Source organism: Calliphora vicina, chromosome 2 (assembly GCF_958450345.1).
Source record: "Calliphora vicina chromosome 2, idCalVici1.1, whole genome shotgun sequence".
Taxonomy (NCBI): domain Eukaryota; kingdom Metazoa; phylum Arthropoda; class Insecta; order Diptera; family Calliphoridae; genus Calliphora; species Calliphora vicina.
In genome coordinates this window covers 134,000,511-134,009,638 of record NC_088781.1, presented here as the reverse complement: position 1 = coordinate 134,009,638, position 9,128 = coordinate 134,000,511, and the positions used below count along the sequence as shown (strand labels likewise).

The 9,128-nt window shown below is 22.9% G+C and overlaps 2 non-coding genes across 2 annotated transcripts; both read left to right on the top strand.

Annotated features, from left to right (window-relative positions):
- The first annotated feature begins 7,696 nt into the window (after nucleotides 1–7,696).
- Nucleotides 7,697–7,769, top strand: TRNAM-CAU (transfer RNA methionine (anticodon CAU)). Its single transcript has one exon. It is a non-coding gene; the product is annotated as a tRNA-Met (tRNA).
- A 309-nt stretch (nucleotides 7,770–8,078) lies between these two features.
- TRNAM-CAU (transfer RNA methionine (anticodon CAU)) lies at nucleotides 8,079–8,151 on the top strand. Its single transcript has one exon. It is a non-coding gene; the product is annotated as a tRNA-Met (tRNA).
- Nucleotides 8,152–9,128: the final 977 nt, after the last annotated feature.

Genomic DNA, 9,128 nt, shown 5'->3' with positions numbered 1-9,128 from the left:
TTTTACAAAAGTTCCTAAAAAACTTTTTAGAAAAAGCTCGTTATAAAAGCTACTATGAAGCTTTTTATAAAAGCTTCTGTAAAAGTTTTTTAAATTAGATTCTATAAAAGCTTTTTAAAAAGCTATAAAGCTTTTTACAAAAAGCTCTTTATAAAAGCTTCTATAAAAGCTTTTTATAAAAGCTACTATAAAAGCATTTTACAAAAAGCTCTTTATAAAAGCTTCTATAAAGCTTTTATATAACCTATAAAAGCTTTTTATAAAAGCTTTTTATAAAAGCTTCTATAAAAGCTTTTTATAAAAGCTTCTATAAAAGCTTTTTATAAAAGCTTCTATAAAAGCTTTTTATAAAAGCTTCTATAAAAGCTTTTTATAAAAGCTTCTATAAAAGCTTTTTATAAAAGCTACTATAAAAGCTTTTTATAAAAGTTTCTATAAAAGTTTTTTATAAAAGCTTTTATAAAATCTTTTTATAAAAGCTTCTATAAAAGCTTCTATAAAAGCTTTTAATAAAAGCTTCTATAAAAGCTTTTTATAAAAGCTTCTATAAAAGCTTTTTATAAAAGCTTCTATAAAAGCTTTTTTTAAAAGCTTCTATAAAAGCTTTTTATAAAAGCTACTATAAAAGCTTTTTATAAAAGTTTCTATAAAAGTGTTTTATAAAAGCTTCTATAAAAGCTTTTTATAAAAGCTACTATAAAAGCTTCTATAAGAGCTTTTTATAAATGCTTGTATAAAATCTTTTTATAACAGCTTCTATAAAAGCTTTTTATAAAAGCTTCTATAAAAGCATTTTATAATAGCTTCTTTAAAAGCTTTTTAATAGCTTCTTTAAAAGCTTTTTAATATACAGTTTTATAAAAGCTTTTGTGCAAGCTTATATGAGATTTTGTGCAAAAACTTTCTTAAAGCTTTACTAAAAAAACTTTTATTGAGCTTTTACACATGATTTTCTATTAAAATAAATTCTATAATCATTTAAAAGCTATCACATTTCAGCTAACTTGTTATGTACTGATAAAAGTCTTCAACTTGTGACTTTTTCAATTTAAATTTCAATTAAATTGCGGCAACCTTAATGGGTTTTTAAAAAACAGATTCATATGTATTGCGTTATTTGTTGGTGTTGTTTCTTAAAACCAATTGGTGGCATATAAATTGAAATTTTTATTTTTATGGTTTAATGATAACCATGACTAATTTTTGGTTAATTATAATAAACAGAGTTTTAAAAACTCCATCACACAAATCGAAAAAAAAAACACAGATAAAACTGTGAAGTCAAACAAAAAATCAACTAAAAAAATAATTAAGAAAAATTTTAATTTGATTTGAAAACAAGTTGGAAAAGAAGGCATACAACGACTTAAAAACTGTGGTATATTCAAAATTTGTAAGAAAAATATAAAAAAAGTAATCAGAATGAAAGCCAAAGCTTTTGTAAGATAATCTCGAGTAAAAGTTAAAAAGCTCATTAAAAAGCTTTTTATTAACAAAGGGCAGTAGCGTGACTTTTGTTAAAAGCAAAACTTATTTTTTTAAACCAAATTAAATTTTGGTAAATAAATCATTTGATAACAAATGATTTCTTAAGATTTACATAAAATGTGTAAAAGAAACAAATAAATTAAATGTTTGTTGAGTAAATGTCTGTGAGTCTGTATGTAATTTGAGATTTTTTATTGGCAAAACAAAAAGCCAACAAAACATCCATCAAATCAACGAAATGTTTACTCATTCACTAACATACTGCACAAGTAAATGGCTGTTTAAACTGTTTTATTTTTATAGAAATTAAACTTGAAAAAAGCCTGTCCAAAAAAACAAACAAACCAACTAAATAAAATAAAAGATCAAATGTTTAAACAAAACCAGAAAAAAACACAATGTTTGCCGCCAAATTTCAAAGAAGAAAACTTTTTAAACTACTTTTCGTAGAGTTTTATTTATGTGTGTATTAGAGTGTGTTGAATTACACTCACAGAAAAAAAAGGCAAACAAGTAATGACGATTTATCTATGTATTTATTTCTTTGAGGGTTTTGAGTCATAATATGTAGCTGTTGGTTTGAAATTTCTGGTGAAGCTAAAAAAAAGATCTATATTTTTATGACCACAAAATAAACTTAAAAAAAGCAAAATTAATGTTTAAAAAAGTGTTTTTGTTAAAGTCAGCATTTTCTATTTCGTTTGAAATAAACTTAAAGTTTGTGTTGTCTTATTGGCCACAACAACCTTCAGGGCAATTCTGAGCTTTAACAATTTATTACATCACGTTTTTTTGGTAGGTCTAACACAAAAATAAACCCAATACACGCATAATTTCATGTAGCCAAACTCATCTTTGTCATGATCATGCTGCTGCTGATCAGCACCATCATCATCTTCAAGTTCGTTTTTTTTTCGTGTTCAAGTTTTTATCCCCCTACAATGTTTTTGTTAAAAATCTTTAGGGGTCATTATGTTCTATGATCATTTATTTGTTTTTACTTTATTTTACTATTATTAAACTTTTTTTGTAGGGGTTTTGTTATTTTAAACGTTTTTTTTTCCAAGAATTACATTTCGTTTCTTTTTTGTTTTAAATTTATGTTTATTTCAATTTATTTCGTTTCTAATTTATTTTTTTTTACTTTTTTGTTTAAATTTCTTTGTATTATTAAGAGAATTTGTTAAAATTCTGGCATAATTTAGAGGAAATGAGTTTTTTTCTTTGTAAAGCTTTTTGTTTTAATTACTGAAATTTAAGTAATTGTTAAATTAAGTAAGTTTTATTAAGTAATAAAGGTTAATGAAATTCAAATGAATACATAAAAAAGCTTTTATAAAAAGCTTATCAAAAAGCTTTTATAAAAAGCTTATCAAAAAGCTTTTATAAACAGCTTATCAAAAAGCTTATCAAAAAGCTTTTATAAAAAGCTTATCAAAAAGCTTATCAAAAAGCTTTTAGAAAAAGCTTTTATATAAAGCTTATAATAAAGCTTTTATATAAAGCTTATAATAAAGCTTTTATATAAAGCTTATAATAAAGCTTTTATATAAAGCTTATAATAAAGCTTTTATATAAAGCTTATAATAAAGCTTTTATATAAGCTTTTATATAATGCTTATAATAAAGCTTTTATACAAAGCTTATAATAAAGCTTTTATACAAAGCTTTTATATAATGTTTATAATAAAGCTTTTATATAAAGCTTATAATAAAGCTTTTATATAAAGCTTATAATAAAGCTTTTATATAAAGCTTATAATAAAGCTTTTATATAAAGCTTATAATAAAGCTTTTATATAAAGCTTATAATAAAGCTTTTATATAAAGCTTATAATAAAGCTTTTATATAAAGCTTATAATAAAGCTTTTATATAAAGCTTATAATAAAGCTTTTATATAAAGCTTATAATAAAGCTTTTATATAAAGCTTATAATAAAGCTTTTATATAAAGCTTATAATAAAGCTTTTATATAAAGCTTTTATATAAAGCTTATAATAAAGCTTTTATATAAAGCTTATAACAAAGCTTATAATAAAGCTTTTATATAAAGCTTATAATAAAGCTTTTATATAAAGCTTATAATAAAGCTTTTATATAAAGCTTATAATAAAGCTTTTATATAAAGCTTATAATAAAGCTTTTATATAAAGTATATAATAAAGCTTTTATATAAAGCTTATAATAAAGCTTTTATATAAAGCTTATAATAAAGCTTTTATATAAAGCTTATAATAAAGCTTTTATATAAAGCTTATAATAAAGCTTTTATATAAAGCTTATAATAAAGCTTTTATATAAAGCTTATAATAAAGCTTTTATATACAGCTTATAATAAAGCTTTTATATAAATCTTTTATAAAATTTTTTATAAAAATCTTGTAATAAAGTTTTCAGAAAAGTTTTTATTTCAAGCTTTTAGACAAAGTTTAGTTTGAAGCTTTTATAAAAAGCATTAGCAAAATGCTTTAAAAACCCTTTTACAAAATACAAAAAAAAACTTTTATAAAGCTCTTACAACAAGCTTATAAAACTTTTACACAAACGCTTAATAATGCTTTGTTAAAAGCTTTTAAGTTTTTGCAAAGAAATGTTTAATAAAGCTTTTAGAACTGTCCTTTTCTAACAAATTTGTTTGAGCTTAAGTAGTGTCAAATAACATTTAAATTCTTTAAACACACAAATATTTTACAACCCAAATTTGCTGGGTATTAAGCTTTTTTGTCAAACCAAAAATTATTTACACAATTAAACCATAAATTAATAAAATTTGACATTTATACAATATTATCTAATAGTAAATGCCGTAAAAAATCTGAAAAACATAGAAAAGAAACATCTTTAAAAAACCATTCAATAAAACACAAAATATCCAAACAATTTCTTAGGAAATCTAAATTTAAAACACAATTGAACCCGAAAATAAAAAAAAAATTCCACAAACTTATCGATTTCAAATGTATTTTTGCCACAAATAAATATTCAAGTTTCAATAAAAAGCCGCCAAGACGAAAACTATCATTCCCTTTTTTGGATATTTTTACAAAAAAAAAGAAAAATAAAAAAAACAACAGGAGGCGCCATAATCTGACATTTAAAATCAAGTTCAATCTTTTTGTTTCTCTCTCTCTGTCTTTTTGTTTTCTGTTGTTCTTGGCCTTACTAATTGGGTCAAGTTAAAAAATCGAAAGCCAGGAGAAAGATTTGTAGCGCGCAGACATTTAATTGGTTTAACCGCCTTTTAATTAAATTGAAAGGATTTCTTTTTAGCTTGTTGTGTTATTCTGCTGATTTTTGTGGCAGTCAGGGAGATGTATGCGTTTATTTGTGCTCGTTCTTGTTTGTGATATAATGGAAATGAAAGCTTTCTAGAAAGACGTTGAGACAGCAGCTGCACTTGTTGCAAAACTTAACAAAGAATTAAGTTGATTAATTAAAACAGAACCCAACAAAGTTTTTTTTGAAAGGAAAATTTTATCACAAGCCAATGACAGCAAAATAATTAAGATATTAGAGCTTTTAAAGCTTTTTTCATATATGATAAAAAAAATAAAAAAAGAAAAGCTTTTTTTTGCTTGAAATTTATAATTTTACATACTTGAAAAATTTCATTATGTAGCATTTTAAATAATAAAAAATAAAGGTTCACTTTTTTAATTTTAATAATTTTGTGAGGTAATAGAAAAAATCATTAAAATTTTAATTTTCATGCGAAATAATTTTTTTGTTTAAAGTTTGATGACAAATTAAAAAAATATATATCGAAATATTTTATTAATTTTTACATATTTTGAAAGCTCATTTAATTATCTATTAACTGATGAAAAATAAAATTACTTTTTTGGAATTTTTATAATTTTATGATGTAAAAGAAAAATCTCTAAACTTGTAGTTTTCATTTGATTTTTTTTTTAATTGCCAAAGTTTGAAGTCAAGTTAAAAAAATATATATTAAAATATATCTTTTCATTTAACATATTTTGAAAGCTCATTTAAATGTCTATTAAATATTGCAAAATAAAAGTAAATATTTTTGTTTTCAACAATTTTGTAAGGTAAAAGAAAAATCACTAGAATTGTGGTTTTCCACGAAATTTTTTTTGCAAAGTTTGATGTCAAATTAAAAAAATATATATTAAAGGATTTGTTTTCTTTTTCCATATTTTGAGAGGACATTTAGTTGACTGATAAATACTTTAAATCAAAAGTTTTTTTTGTTTGATTTTAATGGTTTTGTGTTGTAAACAAAAAGTCTCTAAAATTTTGGTTTTCATTGCAAATGTTTCGTTACTTCCAGAGTTTGACGTCAAACTAAAGAAATACTTACTAAAGAATTTTATTTATTGTTTTATATTTTGAAAGGCCATTTAGTTGTCTGTTGAATAGTGAAAAACAATGGTAAATGTTTTAGATTTGAAAAATTTTGTGAACTAAAAGAAAACTCACTAAAATTTTGCGAAAATTATTTCTTTTCCAAAGTTTAATATCAAATTAAAAAAATACAAATTAAAATATTTTATTTATTTTTACAGATTTTAAGAGGTCATTTAATTGTTTATTAAATAATAAAAAATATAGTTACTTAATGTAGATTTTAATGATTTTATGATGTAAAAGAAAAATCCCTAAAATTTTAGTTTTCATTTAGAATTTATTTTGTTACCAAAGTTTGATGTCAAATTAAAGAAAAATATATTAAAGAACTTTATTTATTTTTTTATATTTTGAAAGGTCATTTAGTTATCTATTGAAGAAAGAAAAATAAATGTAAACTTTCTCGTTTTGAAAAATTTTGTGAGTTAAAAGAAATCTCATTAAAATTTTGTGAAAATTATTTATTTTCTAAAGTTTGATATCAAATTAAAAAATATATATTAATCGATATTATTTAATTTTACAGATTTTAAAAGCTCATTTAATTGTTTATTAAATAATAAAAAATATAGTTACTTAATGAAGATTTTAATGATTTTATGATGTAAAATAAAAATCTCTACAATTTTAGTTTTCATTTGAAATTTTTTTTTTGTACCAAAGTTTGATGTCAAATTAAAGAAACATATATTAAAAAATTTTATTTATTTTTTTATATTTTGAAAGGTCATTTAGTTGTCTATTGAATAAAGAAAAATAAACTTAAACATTCTTGATTTGGAAATTTTTGTAAGCTAAAAGAAAACTCACTAAAATTTTAGATTTCATCCGAAAATTATTTATTTTCCAAAGTTTGAGGGCAATTAAAAAAATATAAATATACAAGGACTGGAAAAAGCTTGATTTATTTGAAAAGCTCCACAAGTGAGCTATTATATTTAAGCCTTAAATTTAAGGTTAACTAAAAATGTTGCTGGGTTTTTTTGGAATACTTCTTTTACATCTTTTCCACCTGCTCTTATTTAAACAAATTAAGCAATTTTTTCTTGTTTTATTTTTAAAATATTTAACAAACAAATATTTACTGTTCATTCCAGAACTTGAGAAATCATTTTTATTTCTTGTTTTATTAAAAAACAAAGCAGTTTTCTTATCTCCACATTGTAAATAAAATTTACATGTAAAATCTGTTAAAAGAATTTTTATGACACAAGAATGATACATTTAACTCAAGGGAAAAATGAAGAGATATGATAAATAAATAAGAAAACCCTATAAAAGGCATTTAAATCTAAAAAAAACTTTAACAAACTGAAGTTTCAAATAATTAGCAAAGATCAAAAACCTTTGCTATTTATGTTTAAAAATATGTTTAAAAATTTCAGTTTTTTCTTCTAACTTTTAATGATTTTTTTATTGTTTTTTTATCTTTTTGCAAAAACTGTTTGCCGCCTTTAATATAGTGTGTTTAGGTTTTTGTATTTTTGCAATTTTATAATTTTTGATTGTGGTTTTTATGGTTTGACATTTTTTTTTCTTTTATTATTTGAATTTTATAATTTTGATTTAACCATAATTTAGCTTTAAACATGAGCCTCTATAAAAATATAAATATGATTATATTTTTGGGCAAAAAAGACGCTAAAATATACTTTGATGTGGCAGAATCTAATATAATAAATAGCTATATTTATGGCACATTAAACGGCTGGTTAAAGTTTAAGTAAAAAAAAGTTCCTCAAAAAAACTTAAAAAAATTCTAACATATTACAGGTAATAAGTTTGAAATTTAGCTAAATTAGTAATAATTTAAAATCAGTATAAAAAACATAGCCTCGATGGCGCAGTAGGCAGCGCGTAAGTCTCATAATCTTAAGGTCGTGAGTTCGAGCCTCACTCGGGGCATTTAAATTTTGAAAAAAACGAACGAATAATGCCTAAACTATTAGCTTATGGATGCAAGATTTAAGCTGCAATATCCAGAATTAATTATGAAATGTTGTGCTTTAAACACAAGATTTCAAGCTGGTTTATGTGTTAAAAGCCTATTGAATGATTTGAGACTCAAAATTAATAAATTTTCTTTTCCATCAGGGTTGAACCTTTCTGCTTAAACGCTTAGAATTACTTATATTGCAGCATTTAAATTAAATTTTTAAGGACTTTTTCCACAAATTTTAAGAAGTTTTTAGTTGGTGATTCCTGCTTTTTATAGCCTCGATGGCGCAGTAGGCAGCGCGTAAGTCTCATAATCTTAAGGTCGTGAGTTCGAGCCTCACTCGGGGCATTTTCTTTTGTTATTTATTTTAACATTCCTAAATGTCTTATAATAATTAATATCCTGATGAAATTGAATATAAACAAGTTTTATATGAACTTAAATCTTTCTACCAACTTTTGTGAGAATCGCTCCATAATTGAATTGTTTATTTCAAAAACCAGTCAAGCAACAAATTATTGATTTTGAGTAAATCAAAGAAAACTTCCTAGCAACCTAAAAATTACTTTTACAAAATTGATATTTTTTCCTATAAAAGTTATGTTTGATAAACATATATTTAAAAAATAATATAAACTTAGCACTTGACTGGTTTCTGAAATAAACAATCTATTGTAAATTTCATACGATATGTATATTCTAATTTTATTAGTAACTTCAAAAGTAAAATAGCAAATGAACTTTTAATAGAGTTTAATATCATATTCATATTTGTTCTGATTTAAATATATTGGCTATCAAAGACTCGTTCTACATTGCATTCTGTTTACGTTGAAGACCATTGAAAAATATTCCCATATTCCAGAGGATCAATCCATAATTTAATCGTTTATTTCAAAAACCAGTCAAGCAACAATTTATTGATTTTGAGTAAATCGAATAAATCTAACCATGTAGGTTTTTAGAGCTTGTTAATCTTTTATTTTGTTCACATTCACGGTCAAGCTCTGTCACTTGACTTCTTTCTGCACTAAACACAGATTTCTCGGCTTTGCTTCACCATAATACAGCAGAAGTATTTAATTTTTGCATTAAACAATGCATTTAACTTTACAAAATAGTAATCGCCCAATAACTTAATTTTAGAATTTTTATTGCTTAAATGGTTTTTGAAATAAACGATTCAATTCACCCTAACTCACATATAACCTCTATATCAGAAAAATATTTTATTGTCTCATATTAATGGCAGGTATAAAAGATACAACACAGCCGATCATAACACTTATTTTTATTTTAATAAATTCAACTTTATTTTTCTTTAA